Below are 20,699 nucleotides of genomic sequence, written 5' to 3' on the forward strand. Positions count from 1 at the left end.
AATGTAGCAATTGAGCAGTACGAAACCGTCTGAATGTTGCTGTTGACCATTTTTTGCTTGGAGATGCTCTTGAGCTTGAAACACACACAACAAGACCGGTGTTAACTAGCGAAATGGTCGGCAGAGTGCCGACACAGCGAGTTTTGACTATCACTTGCACATCTAAAACAACGTCGGAAAGTAACTCGTTCGGCTTTTGAGTCACATAAAGTATGTGTGTTAATTTTGACGCCACTAGCTCTGCATGTTGTCACGCAATTTCTTTACCTCTCAGAAATGATTATGACATAAAAGTGAAGTACGTGACGAGTGTGACGTTAGGAAAACATTAGGCATCATGGAGAGATTCTGTATGGGACCACCCAACCCAAACGAGTACTGTGTGACGTGCTACCCTGCAGGTATTCACCGAGGTAGCCGGCTAGCTCAGTCGGTAGAGCGTCAGACTCATAATCCCAGGGTCGTGGGTTCGAGCCAGACGCTGGGCGGAACGGAATTTGGTTCCGCTGCAGGTGTAAATTACCGTTTTTCTGATTAACGAGATTTAATGGAAATAGCAACTTTAAACTTTGCCTACATCTCTGTCAGTCGCAAGGAAGCTGTATTTGAAGGTGAATGTGATTTTGTAGACATGTGTGAAAGACATGTTCTGAAATGCAAGTGTTGTTGTTTGGAGAGCACATCGGTTACGTGTCAGATGTGTAGCCAAGCAGTAATTTGTCGCCATAGCTGCAAATATTAGCCGGTAATATGAAGTGTTGTCAGCTAAAGTCTGATGATGCAGACGACCATAAGGACGAAGTACCCAAGAGTACCGCTAGGCCGCGCCTCTTTAGCTCAGTGGTAGAGCACTGGTCTAATAAACCAGGGGTCGTAAGTTCTATTCTCACAGGAGAAAGATGAATTTTGGAAATCAGTTGCGCGTCGTGGCCGTATAGCAAACAGTACCTGTGATGACGAACAATTAGCGACAGGCCTTTTTCTAAGAATCAGTCTCAGATGCGATTAAGGCGAATGGCGCAGATAAAGCATTTGCCAAAGCGGTACAGCATAAGGTGGGACGAGGCAGTCTGAATTACATTTTATAGATGTATTTCTCACATATCTCAGAGCCTCTCGCGATATTCGTCGTCGTCGTCGTCGTCGTCGCCGCCGCCGCCGCTTCTGCAGAAGTAGCAAATGGCAATCGTAGCAAATGCGGCGCGGGTCGCCCTGCCTTCGATTCCGAATGCACAAAGTGTGTGGTCTTGTTTCTCAGTCTATATTTGGTCGGTCTCGTCAGAGGTTGAATGTAACGAATGGGTGGGAAAGAGCAAGGGGCAGCGGCTGCGTAGAACGAAAACACAAATCCTCAGGGGTGTGAGCGTTTCGAGATGAGTCGTATACATGTAAATGATGGTCGTCAGTGACCGTGTGGCCTAATGGATAAGGCGTCGGACTTCTGATCTGAAGATTACAGGTTCGAATGCTGTCACGCTTGTGTTTTTCCAGTTCTGAAAAAGAAACATAACGTTTTAATGTAGCAATTGAGCAGTACGAAACCGTCTGAATGTTGCTGTTGACCATTTTTTGCTTGGAGATGCTCTTGAGCTTGAAACACACACAACAAGACCGGTGTTAACTAGCGAAATGGTCGGCAGAGTGCCGACACAGCGAGTTTTGACTATCACTTGCACATCTAAAACAACGTCGGAAAGTAACTCGTTCGGCTTTTGAGTCACATAAAGTATGTGTGTTAATTTTGACGCCACTAGCTCTGCATGTTGTCACGCAATTTCTTTACCTCTCAGAAATGATTATGACATAAAAGTGAAGTACGTGACGAGTGTGACGTTAGGAAAACATTAGGCATCATGGAGAGATTCTGTATGGGACCACCCAACCCAAACGAGTACTGTGTGACGTGCTACCCGGCAGGTATTCACCGAGGTAGCCGGCTAGCTCAGTCGGTAGAGCGTCAGACTCATAATCCCAGGGTTGTGGGTTCGAGCCAGACGCTGGGCGGAACGGAATTTTGTTCCGCTGCAGGTGTAAATTACCGTTTTTCTGATTAACGAGATTTAATGGAAATAGCAACTTTAAACTTTGCCTACATCTCTGTCAGTCGCAAGGAAGCTGTATTTGAAGGTGAAGGTGATTTTGTAGACATGTGTGAAAGACATGTTCTGAAATGCAAGTGTTGTTGTTTGGAGAGCACATCGGTTACGTGTCAGATGTGTAGCCAAGCAGTAATTTGTCGCCATAGCTGCAAATATTAGCCGGTAATATGAAGTGTTGTCAGCTAAAGTCTGATGATGCAGACGACCGTAAGGACGAAGTACCCAAGAGTACAGCTAGGCCGCGCGTCTTTAGCTCAGTGGTAGGGCACTGGTCTAATAAACCAGGGGTCGTAAGTTCCATCCTCACAGGAGAAAGATGAATTTTGGAAATCAGTTGCGCCTCGTGGCCGTATAGCAAACAGTACCTGTGATGACGAACAATTAGCGACAGGCGTTTTTTTAAGAATCACTCTCAGATGCGATTAAGGCGAATGGCGCAGATAAAGCATTTGCCAAAGCGGTACAGCATAAGGTGGGACGAGGCAGTCTGAATTACATTTTATAGATGTATTTCTCACATATCTCAGAGCCTCTCGCGATATTCGTCGTCGTCGTCGTCGCCGCCGCCGCCGCCGCTTCTGCAGAAGTAGCAAATGGCAATCGTAGCAAATGCGGCGAGGGTCGCCCTGCCTTCGATTCCGAATGCACAAAGTGTGTGGTCTTGTTTCTCAGTCTATATTTGGTCGGTCACGTCAGAGGTTGAATGTAACGAATGGGTGGGAAAGAGCAAGGGGCAGCGGCTGTGTAGAACGAAAACGCAAATCCTCAGGGGTGTGAGCGTTTCGAGATGAGTCGTATACATGTAAATGTTGGTCGTCAGTGACCGTGTGGCCTAATGGATAAGGCGTAGGACTTCGGATCTGAAGATTACAGGTTCGAATGCTGTCACACTTGTGTTTTTCCAGTTCTGAAAAAGAAACATAACGTTTTAATGTAGCAATTGAGCAGTACGAAACCGTCTGAATGTTGCTGTTGACCATTTTTTGCTTGGAGATGCTCTTGAGCTTGAAACACACACAACAAGACCGGTGTTAACTAGCGAAATGGTCGGCAGAGTGCCGACACAGCGAGTTTTGACTATCACTTGCACATCTAAAACAACGTCGGAAAGTAACTCGTTCGGCTTTTGAGTCACATAAAGTATGTGTGTTAATTTTGACGCCACTAGCTCTGCATGTTGTCACGCAATTTCTTTACCTCTCAGAAAGGATTATGACATAAAAGTGAAGTACGTGACGAGTGTGACGTTAGGAAAACATTAGGCATCATGGAGAGATTCTGTATGGGACCACCCAACCCAAACGAGTACTGTGTGACGTGCTACCCGGCAGGTATTCACCGAGGTAGCCGGCTAGCTCAGTCGGTAGAGCGTCAGACTCATAATCCCAGGGTCGTTGATTCGAGCCAGACGCTGGGCGGAACGGAATTTTGTTCCGCTGCAGGTGTAAATTACCGTTTTTCTGATTAACGGGATTTAATGGAAATAGCAACTTTAAACTTTGCCTACGTCTCTGTCAGTCGCAAGGAAGCTGTATTTGAAGGTGAAGGTGATTTTGTAGACATGTGTGAAAGACATGTTCTGAAATGCAAGTGTTGTTGTTTGGAGAGCACATCGGTTACGTGTCAGATGTGTAGCCAAGCAGTAATTTGTCGCCATAGCTGCAAATATTAGCCGGTAATATGAAGTGTTGTCAGCTAAAGTCTGATGATGCAGACGACCGTAAGGACGAAGTACCCAAGAGTACCGCTAGGCCGCGCGTCTTTAGCTCAGTGGTAGAGCACTGGTCTAGTAAACCAGGGGTCGTAAGTTCCATCCTCACAGGAGAAAGATGAATTTTGGAAATCAGTTGCGCGTCGTGGCCGTATAGCAAACAGTACCTGTGATGACGAACAATTAGCGACAGGCGTTTTTTTAAGAATCACTCTCAGATGCGATTAAGGCGAATGGCGCAGATAAAGCATTTGCCAAAGCGGTACAGCATAAGGTGGGACGAGGCAGTCTGAATTACATTTTATAGATGTATTTCTCACATATCTCAGAGCCTCTCGCGATATTCGTCGTCGTCGTCGTCGCCGCCGCCGCCGCCGCTTCTGCAGAAGTAGCAAATGGCAATCGTAGCAAATGCGGCGAGGGTCGCCCTGCCTTCGATTCCGAATGCACAAAGTGTGTGGTCTTGTTTCTCAGTCTATATTTGGTCGGTCTCGTCAGAGGTTGAATGTAACGAATGGGTGGGAAAGAGCAAGGGGCAGCGGCTGTGTAGAACGAAAACACAAATCCTCAGGGGTGTGAGCGTTTCGAGATGAGTCGTATACATGTAAATGATGGTCGTCAGTGACCGTGTGGCCTAATGGATAAGGCGTCGGACTTCGGATCTGAAGATTACAGGTTCGAATGCTGTCACGCTTGTGTTTTTCCAGTTCTGAAAAAGAAACATAACGTTTTAATGTAGCAATTGAGCAGTACGAAACCGTCTGAATGTTGCTGTTGACCATTTTTTGCTTGGAGATGCTCTTGAGCTTGAAACACACACAACAAGACCGGTGTTAACTAGCGAAATGGTCGGCAGAGTGCCGACACAGCGAGTTTTGACTATCACTTGCACATCTAAAACAACGTCGGAAAGTAACTCGTTCGGCTTTTGAGTCACATAAAGTATGTGTGTTAATTTTGACGCCACTAGCTCTGCATGTTGTCACGCAATTTCTTTACCTCTCAGAAATGATTATGACATAAAAGTGAAGTACGTGACGAGTGTGACGTTAGGAAAACATTAGGCATCATGGAGAGATTCTGTATGGGACCACCCAACCCAAACGAGTACTGTGTGACGTGCTACCCGGCAGGTATTCACCGAGGTAGCCGGCTAGCTCAGTCGGTAGAGCGTCAGACTCATAATCCCAGGGTCGTGGGTTCGAGCCAGACGCTGGGCGGAACGGAATTTTGTTCCGCTGCAGGTGTAAATTACCGTTTTTCTGATTAACGAGATTTAATGGAAATAGCAACTTTAAACTTTGCCTACATCTCTGTCAGTCGCAAGGAAGCTGTATTTGAAGGTGAAGGTGATTTTGTAGACATGTGTGAAAGACATGTTCTGAAATGCAAGTGTTGTTGTTTGGAGAGCACATCGGTTACGTGTCAGATGTGTAGCCAAGCAGTAATTTGTCGCCATAGCTGCAAATATTAGCCGGTAATATGAAGTGTTGTCAGCTAAAGTCTGATGATGCAGACGACCGTAAGGACGAAGTACCCAAGAGTACCGCTAGGCCGCGCGTCTTTAGCTCAGTGGTAGGGCACTGGTCTAATAAACCAGGGGTCGTAAGTTCCATCCTCACAGGAGAAAGATGAATTTTGGAAATCAGTTGCGCGTCGTGGCCGTATAGCAAACAGTACCTGTGATGACGAACAATTAGCGACAGGCGTTTTTTTAAGAATCACTCTCAGATGCGATTAAGGCGAATGGCGCAGATAAAGCATTTGCCAAAGCGGTACAGCATAAGGTGGGACGAGGCAGTCTGAATTACATTTTATAGATGTATTTCTCACATATCTCAGAGCCTCTCGCGATATTCGTCGTCGTCGTCGTCGTCGCCGCCGCCGCCGCCGCTTCTGCAGAAGTAGCAAATGGCAATCGTAGCAAATGCGGCGAGGGTCGCCCTGCCTTCGATTCCGAATGCACAAAGTGTGTGGTCTTGTTTCTCAGTCTATATTTGGTCGGTCACGTCAGAGGTTGAATGTAACGAATGGGTGGGAAAGAGCAAGGGGCAGCGGCTGTGTAGAACGAAAACGCAAATCCTCAGGGGTGTGAGCGTTTCGAGATGAGTCGTATACATGTAAATGTTGGTCGTCAGTGACCGTGTGGCCTAATGGATAAGGCGTAGGACTTCGGATCTGAAGATTACAGGTTCGAATGCTGTCACACTTGTGTTTTTCCAGTTCTGAAAAAGAAACATAACGTTTTAATGTAGCAATTGAGCAGTACGAAACCGTCTGAATGTTGCTGTTGACCATTTTTTGCTTGGAGATGCTCTTGAGCTTGAAACACACACAACAAGACCGGTGTTAACTAGCGAAATGGTCGGCAGAGTGCCGACACAGCGAGTTTTGACTATCACTTGCACATCTAAAACAACGTCGGAAAGTAACTCGTTCGGCTTTTGAGTCACATAAAGTATGTGTGTTAATTTTGACGCCACTAGCTCTGCATGTTGTCACGCAATTTCTTTACCTCTCAGAAAGGATTATGACATAAAAGTGAAGTACGTGACGAGTGTGACGTTAGGAAAACATTAGGCATCATGGAGAGATTCTGTATGGGACCACCCAACCCAAACGAGTACTGTGTGACGTGCTACCCGGCAGGTATTCACCGAGGTAGCCGGCTAGCTCAGTCGGTAGAGCGTCAGACTCATAATCCCAGGGTCGTGGGTTCGAGCCAGACGCTGGGCGGAACGGAATTTTGTTCCGCTGCAGGTGTAAATTACCGTTTTTCTGATTAACGAGATTTAATGGAAATAGCAACTTTAAACTTTGCCTACGTCTCTGTCAGTCGCAAGGAAGCTGTATTTGAAGGTGAAGGTGATTTTGTAGACATGTGTGAAAGACATGTTCTGAAATGCAAGTGTTGTTGTTTGGAGAGCACATCGGTTACGTGTCAGATGTGTAGCCAAGCAGTAATTTGTCGCCATAGCTGCAAATATTAGCCAGTAATATGAAGTGTTGTCAGCTAAAGTCTGATGATGCAGACGACCGTAAGGACGAAGTACCCAACAGTACCGCTAGGCCGCGCCTCCTTAGCTCAGTGGTACAGCACTGGTCTAATAAACCAGGAGTCGTAAGTTCTATTCTCACAGGAGAAAGATGAATTTTGGAAATCAGTTGCGCGTCGTGGCCGTATAGCAAACAGTACCTGTGATGACGAACAATTAGCGACAGGCGTTTTTCTAAGAATCAGTCTCAGAAGCGATTAAGGCGAATGGCGCAGATAAAGCATTTGCCAAAGCGGTACAGCATAAGGTGGGACGAGGCAGTCTGAATTACATTTTATAGATGTATTTCTCACATATCTCAGAGCCTCTCGCGATATTCGTCGTCGTCGTCGTCGTCGTCGCCGCCGCCGCCGCCGCTTCTGCAGAAGTAGCAAATGGCAATCGTAGCAAATGCGGCGAGGGTCGCCCTGCCTTCGATTCCGAATGCACAAAGTGTGTGGTCTTGTTTCTCAGTCTATATTTGGTCGGTCACGTCAGAGGTTGAATGTAACGAATGGGTGGGAAAGAGCAAGGGGCAGCGGCTGTGTAGAACGAAAACGCAAATCCTCAGGGGTGTGAGCGTTTCGAGATGAGTCGTATACATGTAAATGTTGGTCGTCAGTGACCGTGTGGCCTAATGGATAAGGCGTAGGACTTCGGATCTGAAGATTACAGGTTCGAATGCTGTCACACTTGTGTTTTTCCAGTTCTGAAAAAGAAACATAACGTTTTAATGTAGCAATTGAGCAGTACGAAACCGTCTGAATGTTGCTGTTGACCATTTTTTGCTTGGAGATGCTCTTGAGCTTGAAACACACACAACAAGACCGGTGTTAACTAGCGAAATGGTCGGCAGGGTGCCGACACAGCGAGTTTTGACTATCACTTGCACATCTAAAACAACGTCGGAAAGTAACTCGTTCGGCTTTTGAGTCACATAAAGTATGTGTGTTAATTTTGACACCACTAGCTCTGCATGTTGTCATGCAATTTCTTTACCTCTCAGAAAGGATTATGACATAAAAGTGAAGTACGTGACGAGTGTGACGTTAGGAAAACATTAGGCATCATGGAGAGATTCTGTATGGGACCACCCAACCCAAACGAGTACTGTGTGACGTGCTACCCGGCAGGTATTCACCGAGGTAGCCGGCTAGCTCAGTCGGTAGAGCGTCAGACTCATAATCCCAGGGTCGTGGGTTCGAGCCAGACGCTGGGCGGAACGGAATTTTGTTCCGCTGCAGGTGTAAATTACCGTTTTTCTGATTAACGAGATTTAATGGAAATAGCAACTTTAAACTTTGCCTACGTCTCTGTCAGTCGCAAGGAAGCTGTATTTGAAGGTGAAGGTGATTTTGTAGACATGTGTGAAAGACATGTTCTGAAATGCAAGTGTTGTTGTTTGGAGAGCACATCGGTTACGTGTCAGATGTGTAGCCAAGCAGTAATTTGTCGCCATAGCTGCAAATATTAGCCGGTAATATGAAGTGTTGTCAGCTAAAGTCTGATGATGCAGACGACCGTAAGGACGAAGTACCCAAGAGTACCGCTAGGCCGCGCGTCTTTAGCTCAGTGGTAGAGCACTGGTCTAGTAAACCAGGGGTCGTAAGTTCCATCCTCACAGGAGAAAGATGAATTTTGGAAATCAGTTGCGCGTCGTGGCCGTATAGCAAACAGTACCTGTGATGACGAACAATTAGCGACAGGCGTTTTTTTAAGAATCACTCTCAGATGCGATTAAGGCGAATGGCGCAGATAAAGCATTTGCCAAAGCGGTACAGCATAAGGTGGGACGAGGCAGTCTGAATTACATTTTATAGATGTATTTCTCACATATCTCAGAGCCTCTCGCGATATTCGTCGTCGTCGTCGTCGCCGCCGCCGCCGCCGCTTCTGCAGAAGTAGCAAATGGCAATCGTAGCAAATGCGGCGAGGGTCGCCCTGCCTTCGATTCCGAATGCACAAAGTGTGTGGTCTTGTTTCTCAGTCTATATTTGGTCGGTCACGTCAGAGGTTGAATGTAACGAATGGGTGGGAAAGAGCAAGGGGCAGCGGCTGTGTAGAACGAAAACGCAAATCCTCAGGGGTGTGAGCGTTTCGAGATGAGTCGTATACATGTAAATGTTGGTCGTCAGTGACCGTGTGGCCTAATGGATAAGGCGTAGGACTTCGGATCTGAAGATTACAGGTTCGAATGCTGTCACACTTGTGTTTTTCCAGTTCTGAAAAAGAAACATAACGTTTTAATGTAGCAATTGAGCAGTACGAAACCGTCTGAATGTTGCTGTTGACCATTTTTTGCTTGGAGATGCTCTTGAGCTTGAAACACACACAACAAGACCGGTGTTAACTATCGAAATGGTCGGCAGAGTGCCGACACAGCGAGTTTTGACTATCACTTGCACATCTAAAACAACGTCGGAAAGTAACTCGTTCGGCTTTTGAGTCACATAAAGTATGTGTGTTAATTTTGACGCCACTAGCTCTGCATGTTGTCACGCAATTTCTTTACCTCTCAGAAAGGATTATGACATAAAAGTGAAGTACGTGACGAGTGTGACGTTAGGAAAACATTAGGCATCATGGAGAGATTCTGTATGGGACCACCCAACCCAAACGAGTACTGTGTGACGTGCTACCCGGCAGGTATTCACCGAGGTAGCCGGCTAGCTCAGTCGGTAGAGCGTCAGACTCATAATCCCAGGGTCGTGGGTTCGAGCCAGACGCTGGGCGGAACGGAATTTTGTTCCGCTGCAGGTGTAAATTACCGTTTTTCTGATTAACGAGATTTAATGGAAATAGCAACTTTAAACTTTGCCTACGTCTCTGTCAGTCGCAAGGAAGCTGTATTTGAAGGTGAAGGTGATTTTGTAGACATGTGTGAAAGACATGTTCTGAAATGCAAGTGTTGTTGTTTGGAGAGCACATCGGTTACGTGTCAGATGTGTAGCCAAGCAGTAATTTGTCGCCATAGCTGCAAATATTAGCCGGTAATATGAAGTGTTGTCAGCTAAAGTCTGATGATGCAGACGACCGTAAGGACGAAGTACCCAAGAGTACCGCTAGGCCGCGCGTCTTTAGCTCAGTGGTAGAGCACTGGTCTAGTAAACCAGGGGTCGTAAGTTCCATCCTCACAGGAGAAAGATGAATTTTGGAAATCAGTTGCGCGTCGTGGCCGTATAGCAAACAGTACCTGTGATGACGAACAATTAGCGACAGGCGTTTTTTTAAGAATCACTCTCAGATGCGATTAAGGCGAATGGCGCAGATAAAGCATTTGCCAAAGCGGTACAGCATAAGGTGGGACGAGGCAGTCTGAATTACATTTTATAGATGTATTTCTCACATATCTCAGAGCCTCTCGCGATATTCGTCGTCGTCGTCGTCGCCGCCGCCGCCGCCGCTTCTGCAGAAGTAGCAAATGGCAATCGTAGCAAATGCGGCGAGGGTCGCCCTGCCTTCGATTCCGAATGCACAAAGTGTGTGGTCTTGTTTCTCAGTCTATATTTGGTCGGTCACGTCAGAGGTTGAATGTAACGAATGGGTGGGAAAGAGCAAGGGGCAGCGGCTGTGTAGAACGAAAACGCAAATCCTCAGGGGTGTGAGCGTTTCGAGATGAGTCGTATACATGTAAATGTTGGTCGTCAGTGACCGTGTGGCCTAATGGATAAGGCGTAGGACTTCGGATCTGAAGATTACAGGTTCGAATGCTGTCACACTTGTGTTTTTCCAGTTCTGAAAAAGAAACATAACGTTTTAATGTAGCAATTGAGCAGTACGAAACCGTCTGAATGTTGCTGTTGACCATTTTTTGCTTGGAGATGCTCTTGAGCTTGAAACACACACAACAAGACCGGTGTTAACTAGCGAAATGGTCGGCAGAGTGCCGACACAGCGAGTTTTGACTATCACTTGCACATCTAAAACAACGTCGGAAAGTAACTCGTTCGGCTTTTGAGTCACATAAAGTATGTGTGTTAATTTTGACGCCACTAGCTCTGCATGTTGTCACGCAATTTCTTTACCTCTCAGAAAGGATTATGACATAAAAGTGAAGTACGTGACGAGTGTGACGTTAGGAAAACATTAGGCATCATGGAGAGATTCTGTATGGGACCACCCAACCCAAACGAGTACTGTGTGACGTGCTACCCGGCAGGTATTCACCGAGGTAGCCGGCTAGCTCAGTCGGTAGAGCGTCAGACTCATAATCCCAGGGTCGTGGGTTCGAGCCAGACGCTGGGCGGAACGGAATTTTGTTCCGCTGCAGGTGTAAATTACCGTTTTTCTGATTAACGAGATTTAATGGAAATAGCAACTTTAAACTTTGCCTACGTCTCTGTCAGTCGCAAGGAAGCTGTATTTGAAGGTGAAGGTGATTTTGTAGACATGTGTGAAAGACATGTTCTGAAATGCAAGTGTTGTTGTTTGGAGAGCACATCGGTTACGTGTCAGATGTGTAGCCAAGCAGTAATTTGTCGCCATAGCTGCAAATATTAGCCGGTAATATGAAGTGTTGTCAGCTAAAGTCTGATGATGCAGACGACTGTAAGGACGAAGTACCCAAGAGTACCGCTAGGCCGCGCGTCTTTAGCTCAGTGGTAGAGCACTGGTCTAGTAAACCAGGGGTCGTAAGTTCCATTCTTACAGGAGATAGATGAATTTTGGAAATCAGTTGCGCGTCGTGGCTGTATAGCAAACAGTACCTGTGATGACGAACAATTAGCGACAGGCGTTTTTTTAAGAATCACTCTCAGATGCGATTAAGGCGAATGGCGCAGATAAAGCATTTGCCAAAGCGGTACAGCATAAGGTGGGACGAGGCAGTCTGAATTAAATTTTATAGATGTATTTCTCACATATCTCAGAGCCTCTCGCGATATTCGTCGTCGTCGTCGTCGCCGCCGCCGCCGCCGCCGCTTCTGCAGAAGTAGCAAATGGCAATCGTAGCAAATGCGGCGAGGGTCGCCCTGCCTTCGATTCCGAATGCACAAAGTGTGTGGTCTTGTTTCTCAGTCTATATTTGGTCGGTCACGTCAGAGGTTGAATGTAACGAATGGGTGGGAAAGAGCAAGGGGCAGCGGCTGTGTAGAACGAAAACGCAAATCCTCAGGGGTGTGAGCGTTTCGAGATGAGTCGTATACATGTAAATGTTTGTCGTCAGTGACCGTGTGGCCTAATGGATAAGGCGTAGGACTTTGGATCTGAAGATTACAGGTTCGAATGCTGTCACCCTTGTGTTTTTCCAGTTCTGAAAAAGAAACATAACGTTTTAATGTAGCAATTGAGCAGTACGAAACCGTCTGAATGTTGCTGTTGACCATTTTTTGCTTGGAGATGCTCTTGAGCTTGAAACACACACAACAAGACCGGTGTTAACTAGCGAAATGGTCGGCAGAGTGCCGACACAGCGAGTTTTGACTATCACTTGCACATCTAAAACAACGTCGGAAAGTAACTCGTTCGGCTTTTGAGTCACATAAAGTATGTGTGTTAATTTTGACACCACTAGCTCTGCATGTTATCATGCAATTTCTTTACCTCTCAGAAATGATTATGACATAAAAGTGAAGTACGTGACGAGTGTGACGTTAGGAAAACATTAGGCATCTTGGAGAGATTCTGTATGGGACCACCCAACCCAAACGAGTACTGTGTGACGTGCTACCCGGCAGGTATTCACCGAGGTAGCCGGCTAGCTCAGTCGGTAGAGCGTCAGACTCATAATCCCAGGGTCGTGGGTTTGAGCCAGAAGCTGGGCGGAACGGAATTTTGTTCCGCTGCAGGTGTAAATTACCGTTTTTCTGATTAACGAGATTTAATGGAAATAGCAACTTTAAACTTTGCCTACATCTCTGTCAGTCGCAAGGAAGCTGTATTTGAAGGTGAAGGTGATTTTGTAGACATGTGTGAAAGACATGTTCTGAAATGCAAGTGTTGTTGTTTGGAGAGCACATCGGTTACGTGTCAGATGTGTAGCCAAGCAGTAATTTGTCGCCATAGCTGCAAATATTAGCCGGTAATATGAAGTGTTGTCAGCTAAAGTCTGATGATGCAGACGACCGTAAGGACGAAGTACCCAAGAGTACCGCTAGGCCGCGCGTCTTTAGCTCAGTGGTAGTGCAGTGGTCTAATAAACCAGGGGTCGTAAGTTCTATTCTCACAGGAGAAAGATGAATTTTGGAAATCAGTTGCGCGTCGTGGCCGTATAGCAAACAGTACCTGTGATGACGAACAATTAGCGACAGGCGTTTTTCTAAGAATCAGTCTCAGATGCGATTAAGGCGAATGGCGCAGATAAAGCATTTGCCAAAGCGGTACAGCATAAGGTGGGACGAGGCAGTCTGAATTACATTTTATAGATGTATTTCTCACATATCTCAGAGCCTCTCGCGATATTCGTCGTCGTCGTCGTCGTCGTCGTCGTCGCCGCCGCCGCCGCTTCTGCAGAAGTAGCAAATGGCAATCGTAGCAAATGCGGCGCGGGTCGCCCTGCCTTCGATTCCGAATGCACAAAGTGTGTGGTCTTGTTTCTCAGTCTATATTTGGTCGGTCTCGTCAGAGGTTGAATGTAACGAATGGGTGGGAAAGAGCAAGGGGCAGCGGCTGTGTAGAACGAAAACACAAATCCTCAGGGGTGTGAGCGTTTCGAGATGAGTCGTATACATGTAAATGATGGTCGTCAGTGACCGTGTGGCCTAATGGATAAGGCGTCGGACTTCGGATCTGAAGATTACAGGTTCGAATGCTGTCACGCTTGTGTTTTTCCAGTTCTGAAAAAGAAACATAACGTTTTAATGTAGCAATTGAGCAGTACGAAACCGTCTGAATGTTGCTGTTGACCATTTTTTGCTTGGAGATGCTCTTGAGCTTGAAACACACACAACAAGACCGGTGTTAACTAGCGAAATGGTCGGCAGAGTGCCGACACAGCGAGTTTTGACTATCACTTGCACATCTAAAACAACGTCGGAAAGTAACTCGTTCGGCTTTTGAGTCACATAAAGTATGTGTGTTAATTTTGACGCCACTAGCTCTGCATGTTGTCACGCAATTTCTTTACCTCTCAGAAAGGATTATGACATAAAAGTGAAGTACGTGACGAGTGTGACGTTAGGAAAACATTAGGCATCATGGAGAGATTCTGTATGGGACCACCCAACCCAAACGAGTACTGTGTGACGTGCTACCCGGCAGGTATTCACCGAGGTAGCCGGCTAGGTCAGTCGGTAGAGCGTCAGACTCATAATCCCAGGGTCGTGGGTTCGAGCCAGACGCTGGGCGGAACGGAATTTTGTTCCGCTGCAGGTGTAAATTACCGTTTTTCTGATTAACGAGATTTAATGGAAATAGCAACTTTAAACTTTGCCTACATCTCTGTCAGTCGCAAGGAAGCTGTATTTGAAGGTGAAGGTGATTTTGTAGACATGTGTGAAAGACATGTTCTGAAATGCAAGTGTTGTTGTTTGGAGAGCACATCGGTTACGTGTCAGATGTGTAGCCAAGCAGTAATTTGTCGCCATAGCTGCAAATATTAGCCGGTAATATGAAGTGTTGTCAGCTAAAGTCTGATGATGCAGACGACCGTAAGGACGAAGTACCCAAGAGTACCGCTAGGCCGCGCCTCTTTAGCTCAGTGGTAGATCACTGGTCTAATAAACCAGGGGTCGTAAGTTCTATTCTCACAGGAGAAAGATGAATTTTGGAAATCAGTTGCGCGTCGTGGCCGTATAGCAAACAGTACCTGTGATGACGAACAATTAGCGACAGGCGTTTTTCTAAGAATCAGTCTCAGATGCGATTAAGGCGAATGGCGCAGATAAAGCATTTGCCAAAGCGGTACAGCATAAGGTGGGACGAGGCAGTCTGAATTACATTTTATAGATGTATTTCTCACATATCTCAGAGCCTCTCGCGATATTCGTCGTCGTCGTCGTCGTCGTCGTCGTCGCCGCCGCCGCCGCTTCTGCAGAAGTAGCAAATGGCAATCGTAGCAAATGCGGCGAGGGTCGCCCTGCCTTCGATTCCGAATGCACAAAGTGTGTGGTCTTGTTTCTCAGTCTATATTTGGTCGGTCTCGTCAGAGGTTGAATGTAACGAATGGGTGGGAAAGAGCAAGGGGCAGCGGCTGTGTAGAACGAAAACGCAAATCCTCAGGGGTGTGAGCGTTTCGAGGTGAGTCGTATACATGTAAACGTTGGTCGTCAGTGACCGTGTGGCCTAATGGATAAGGCGTCGGACTTCGGATCTGAAGATTACAGGTTCGAATGCTGTCACGCTTGTGTTTTTCCAGTTCTGAAAAAGAAACATAACGTTTTAATGTAGCAATTGAGCAGTACGAAACCGTCTGAATGTTGCTGTTGACCATTTTTTGCTTGGAGATGCTCTTGAGCTTGAAACACACACAACAAGACCGGTGTTAACTATCGAAATGGTCGGCAGAGTGCCGACACAGCGAGTTTTGACTATCACTTGCACATCTAAAACAACGTCGGAAAGTAACTCGTTCGGCTTTTGAGTCACATAAAGTATGTGCGTTAATTTTGACACCACTAGCTCTGCATGTTGTCATGCAATTTCTTTACCTCTCAGAAATGATTATGACATTAAAGTGAAGTACGTGACGAGTGTGACGTTAGGAAAACATTAGGCATCATGGAGAGATTCTGTATGGGACCAACCAACCCAAACGAGTACTGTGTGACGTGCTACCCGGCTGGTATTCACCGAGGTAGCCGGCTAGCTCAGTCGTTAGAGCGTCAGACTCTTAATCCCAGGGTCGTGGGTTCGAGCCAGACGCTGGGCGGAACGGAATTTCGTTCCGCTGCAAGTGTAAATTACCGTTTTTCTGATTAACGAGATTTAATGGAAATAGCAACTTTAAACTTTGCCTACATCTCTGTCAGTCGCAAGGAAGCTGTATTTGAAGGTGAAGGTGATTTTGTAGACATGTGTGAAAGACATGTTCTGAAATGCAAGTGTTGTTGTTTGGAGAGCACATCGGTTACGTGTCAGATGTGTAGCCAAGCAGTAATTTGTCGCCATAGCTGCAAATATTAGCCGGTAATATGAAGTGTTGTCAGCTAAAGTCTGATGATGCAGACGACCGTAAGGACGAAGTACCCAAGAGTACCGCTAGGCCGCGCCTCTTTAGCTCAGTGGTAGGGCACTGGTCTAATAAACCAGGGGTCGTAAGTTCCATTCTTACAGGAGATAGATGAATTTTGGAAATCAGTTGCGCGTCGTGGCTGTATAGCAAACAGTACCTGTGATGACGAACAATTAGCGACAGGCGTTTTTTTAAGAATCACTCTCAGATGCGATTAAGGCGAATGGCGCAGATAAAGCATTTGCCAAAGCGGTACAGCATAAGGTGGGACGAGGCAGTCTGAATTAAATTTTATAGATGTATTTCTCACATATCTCAGAGCCTCTCGCGATATTCGTCGTCGTCGTCGTCGTCGCCGCCGCCGCCGCCGCCGCTTCTGCAGAAGTAGCAAATGGCAATCGTAGCAAATGCGGCGAGGGTCGCCCTGCCTTCGATTCCGAATGCACAAAGTGTGTGGTCTTGTTTCTCAGTCTATATTTGGTCGGTCACGTCAGAGGTTGAATGTAACGAATGGGTGGGAAAGAGCAAGGGGCAGCGGCTGTGTAGAACGAAAACGCAAATCCTCAGGGGTGTGAGCGTTTCGAGATGAGTCGTATACATGTAAATGTTGGTCGTCAGTGACCGTGTGGCCTAATGGATAAGGCGTAGGACTTCGGATCTGAAGATTACAGGTTCTAATGCTGTCACCCTTGTGTTTTTCCAGTTCTGAAAAAGAAACATAACGTTTTAATGTAGCAATTGAGCAGTACGAAACCGTCTGAATGTTGCTGTTGACCATTTTTTGCTTGGAGATGCTCTTGAGCTTGAAACACACACAACAAGACCGGTGTTAACTAGCGAAATGGTCGGCAGAGTGCCGACACAGCGAGTTTTGACTATCACTTGCACATCTAAAACAACGTCGGAAAGTAACTCGTTCGGCTTTTGAGTCACATAAAGTATGTGTGTTAATTTTGACACCACTAGCTCTGCATGTTGTCATGCAATTTCTTTACCTCTCAGAAATGATTATGACATAAAAGTGAAGTACGTGACGAGTGTGACGTTAGGAAAACATTAGGCATCATGGAGAGATTCTGTATGGGACCACCCAACCCAAACGAGTACTGTGTGACGTGCTACCCGGCAGGTATTCACCGAGGTAGCCGGCTAGCTCAGTCGGTAGAGCGTCAGACTCATAATCCCAGGGTCGTGGGTTCGAGCCAGAAGCTGGGCGGAACGGAATTTTGTTCCGCTGCAGGTGTAAATTACCGTTTTTCTGATTAACGAGATTTAATGGAAATAGCAACTTTAAACTTTGCCTACATCTCTGTCAGTCGCAAGGAAGCTGTATTTGAAGGTGAAGGTGATTTTGTAGACATGTGTGAAAGACATGTTCTGAAATGCAAGTGTTGTTGTTTGGAGAGCACATCGGTTACGTGTCAGATGTGTAGCCAAGCAGTAATTTGTCGCCATAGCTGCAAATATTAGCCGGTAATATGAAGTGTTGTCAGCTAAAGTCTGATGATGCAGACGACCGTAAGGACGAAGTACCCAAGAGTACCGCTAGGCCGCGCCTCTTTAGCTCAGTGGTAGAGCACTGGTCTAATAAACCAGGGGTCGTAAGTTCTATTCTCACAGGAGAAAGATGAATTTTGGAAATCAGTTGCGCGTCGTGGCCGTATAGCAAACAGTACCTGTGATGACGAACAATTAGCGACAGGCGTTTTTCTAAGAATCAGTCTCAGATGCGATTAAGGCGAATGGCGCAGATAAAGCATTTGCCAAAGCGGTACAGCATAAGGTGGGACGAGGCAGTCTGAATTACATTTTATAGATGTATTTCTCACATATCTCAGAGCCTCTCGCGATATTCGTCGTCGTCGTCGTCGTCGCCGCCGCCGCCGCTTCTGCAGAAGTAGCAAATGGCAATCGTAGCAAATGCGGCGCGGGTCGCCCTGCCTTCGATTCCGAATGCACAAAGTGTGTGGTCTTGTTTCTCAGTCTATATTTGGTCGGTCTCGTCAGAGGTTGAATGTAACGAATGGGTGGGAAAGAGCAAGGGGCAGCGGCTGTGTAGAACGAAAACACAAATCCTCAGGGGTGTGAGCGTTTCGAGATGAGTCGTATACATGTAAATGATGGTCGTCAGTGACCGTGTGGCCTAATGGATAAGGCGTCGGACTTCGGATCTGAAGATTACAGGTTCGAATGCTGTCACGCTTGTGTTTTTCCAGTTCTGAAAAAGAAACATAACGTTTTAATGTAGCAATTGAGCAGTACGAAACCGTCTGAATGTTGCTGTTGACCATTTTTTGCTTGGAGATGCTCTTGAGCTTGAAACACACACAACAAGACCGGTGTTAACTAGCGAAATGGTCGGCAGAGTGCCGACACAGCGAGTTTTGACTATCACTTGCACATCTAAAACAACGTCGGAAAGTAACTCGTTCGGCTTTTGAGTCACATAAAGTATGTGTGTTAATTTTGACGCCACTAGCTCTGCATGTTGTCACGCAATTTCTTTACCTCTCAGAAAGGATTATGACATAAAAGTGAAGTACGTGACGAGTGTGACGTTAGGAAAACATTAGGCATCATGGAGAGATTCTGTATGGGACCACCCAACCCAAACGAGTACTGTGTGACGTGCTACCCGGCAGGTATTCACCGAGGTAGCCGGCTAGGTCAGTCGGTAGAGCGTCAGACTCATAATCCCAGGGTCGTGGGTTCGAGCCAGACGCTGGGCGGAACGGAATTTTGTTCCGCTGCAGGTGTAAATTACCGTTTTTCTGATTAACGAGATTTAATGGAAATAGCAACTTTAAACTTTGCCTACATCTCTGTCAGTCGCAAGGAAGCTGTATTTGAAGGTGAAGGTGATTTTGTAGACATGTGTGAAAGACATGTTCTGAAATGCAAGTGTTGTTGTTTGGAGAGCACATCGGTTACGTGTCAGATGTGTAGCCAAGCAGTAATTTGTCGCCATAGCTGCAAATATTAGCCGGTAATATGAAGTGTTGTCAGCTAAAGTCTGATGATGCAGACGACCGTAAGGACGAAGTACCCAAGAGTACCGCTAGGCCGCGCGTCTTTAGCTCAGTGGTAGAGCACTGGTCTAATAAACCAGGGGTCGTAAGTTCCATCCTCACAGGAGAAAGATGAATTTTGGAAATCAGTTGCGCGTCGTGGCCGTATAGCAAACAGTACCTGTGATGACGAACAATTAGCGACAGGCGTTTTTTTAAGAATCACTCTCAGATGCGATTAAGGCGAATGGCGCAGATAAAGCATTTGCCAAAGCGGTACAGCATAAGGTGGGACGAGGCAGTCTGAATTACATTTTATAGATGTATTTCTCACATATCTCAGAGCCTCTCGCGATATTCGTCGTCGTCGTCGTCGTCGTCGTCGTCGTCGTCGTCGCCGCCGCCGCCGCTTCTGCAGAAGTAGCAAATGGCAATCGTAGCAAATGCGGCGAGGGTCGCCCTGCCTTCGATTCCGAATGCACAAAGTGTGTGGTCTTGTTTCTCAGTCTATATTTGGTCGGTCACGTCAGAGGTTGAATGTAACGAATGGGTGGGAAAGAGCAAGGGGCAGCGGCTGTGTAGAACGAAAACGCATATCCTCAGGGGTGTGAGCGTTTCGAGATGAGTCGTATACATGTAAACGTTGGTCGTCAGTGACCGTGTGGCCTAATGGATAAGGCGTCGGACTTCGGATCTGAAGATTACAGGTTCGAATGCTGTCACGCTTGTGTTTTTCCAGTTCTGAAAAAGAAACATAACGTTTTAATGTAGCAATTGAGCAGTACGAAACCGTCTGAATGTTGCTGTTGACCATTTTTTGCTTGGAGATGCTCTTGAGCTTGAAACACACACAACAAGACCGGTGTTAACTATCGAAATGGTCGGCAGAGTGCCGACACAGCGAGTTTTGACTATCACTTGCACATCTAAAACAACGTCGGAAAGTAACTCGTTCGGCTTTTGAGTCACATAAAGTATGTGCGTTAATTTTGACGCCACTAGCTCTGCATGTTGTCATGCAATTTCTTTACCTCTCAGAAATGATTATGACATTAAAGTGAAGTACGTGACGAGTGTGACGTTAGGAAAACATTAGGCATCATGGAGAGATTCTGTATGGGACCACCCAACCCAAACGAGTACTGTGTGACGTGCTACCCGGCAGGTATTCACCGAGGTAGCCGGCTAGCTCAGTCGTTAGAGCGTCAGACTCTTAATCCCAGGGTCGTGGGTTCGAGCCAGACGCTGGGCGGAACGGAATTTTGTTCCGCTGCAAGTGTAAATTACCGTTTTTCTGATTAACGAGATTTAATGGAAATAGCAACTTTAAACTTTGCCTACATCTCTGTCAGTCGCAAGGAAGCTGTATTTGAAGGTGAAGGTGATTTTGTAGACATGTGTGAAAGACATGTTCTGAAATGCAAGTGTTGTTGTTTGGAGAGCACATCGGTTACGTGTCAGATGTGTAGCCAAGCAGTAATTTGTCGCCATAGCTGCAAATATTAGCCGGTAATATGAAGTGTTGTCAGCTAAAGTCTGATGATGCAGACGACCGTAAGGACGAAGTACATAAGAGTACCGCTAGGCCGCGCCTCTTTAGCTCAGTGGTAGGGCACTGGTCTAATAAACCAGGGGTCGTAAGTTCCATCCTCACAGGAGATAGATGAATTTTGGAAATCAGTTGCGCGTCGTGGCCATATAGCAAACAGTACCTGTGATGACGAACAATTAGCGACA

General features: G+C 46.4%; 1 non-coding gene across 1 annotated transcript; it reads left to right on the forward strand.

Moving 5' to 3' along the window:
* The first annotated feature begins 15,989 nt into the window (after positions 1–15,989).
* Trnai-aau (transfer RNA isoleucine (anticodon AAU)) lies at positions 15,990–16,061 on the forward strand. Its single transcript has one exon. It is a non-coding gene; the product is annotated as a tRNA-Ile (tRNA).
* The last annotated feature ends 4,638 nt before the right edge of the window (positions 16,062–20,699 follow it).

The sequence above is a fragment of the Schistocerca gregaria genome, chromosome 8 (genome assembly GCF_023897955.1).
Source record: "Schistocerca gregaria isolate iqSchGreg1 chromosome 8, iqSchGreg1.2, whole genome shotgun sequence".
In the NCBI taxonomy this organism is placed as follows: Eukaryota; Metazoa; Arthropoda; class Insecta; order Orthoptera; family Acrididae; genus Schistocerca; species Schistocerca gregaria.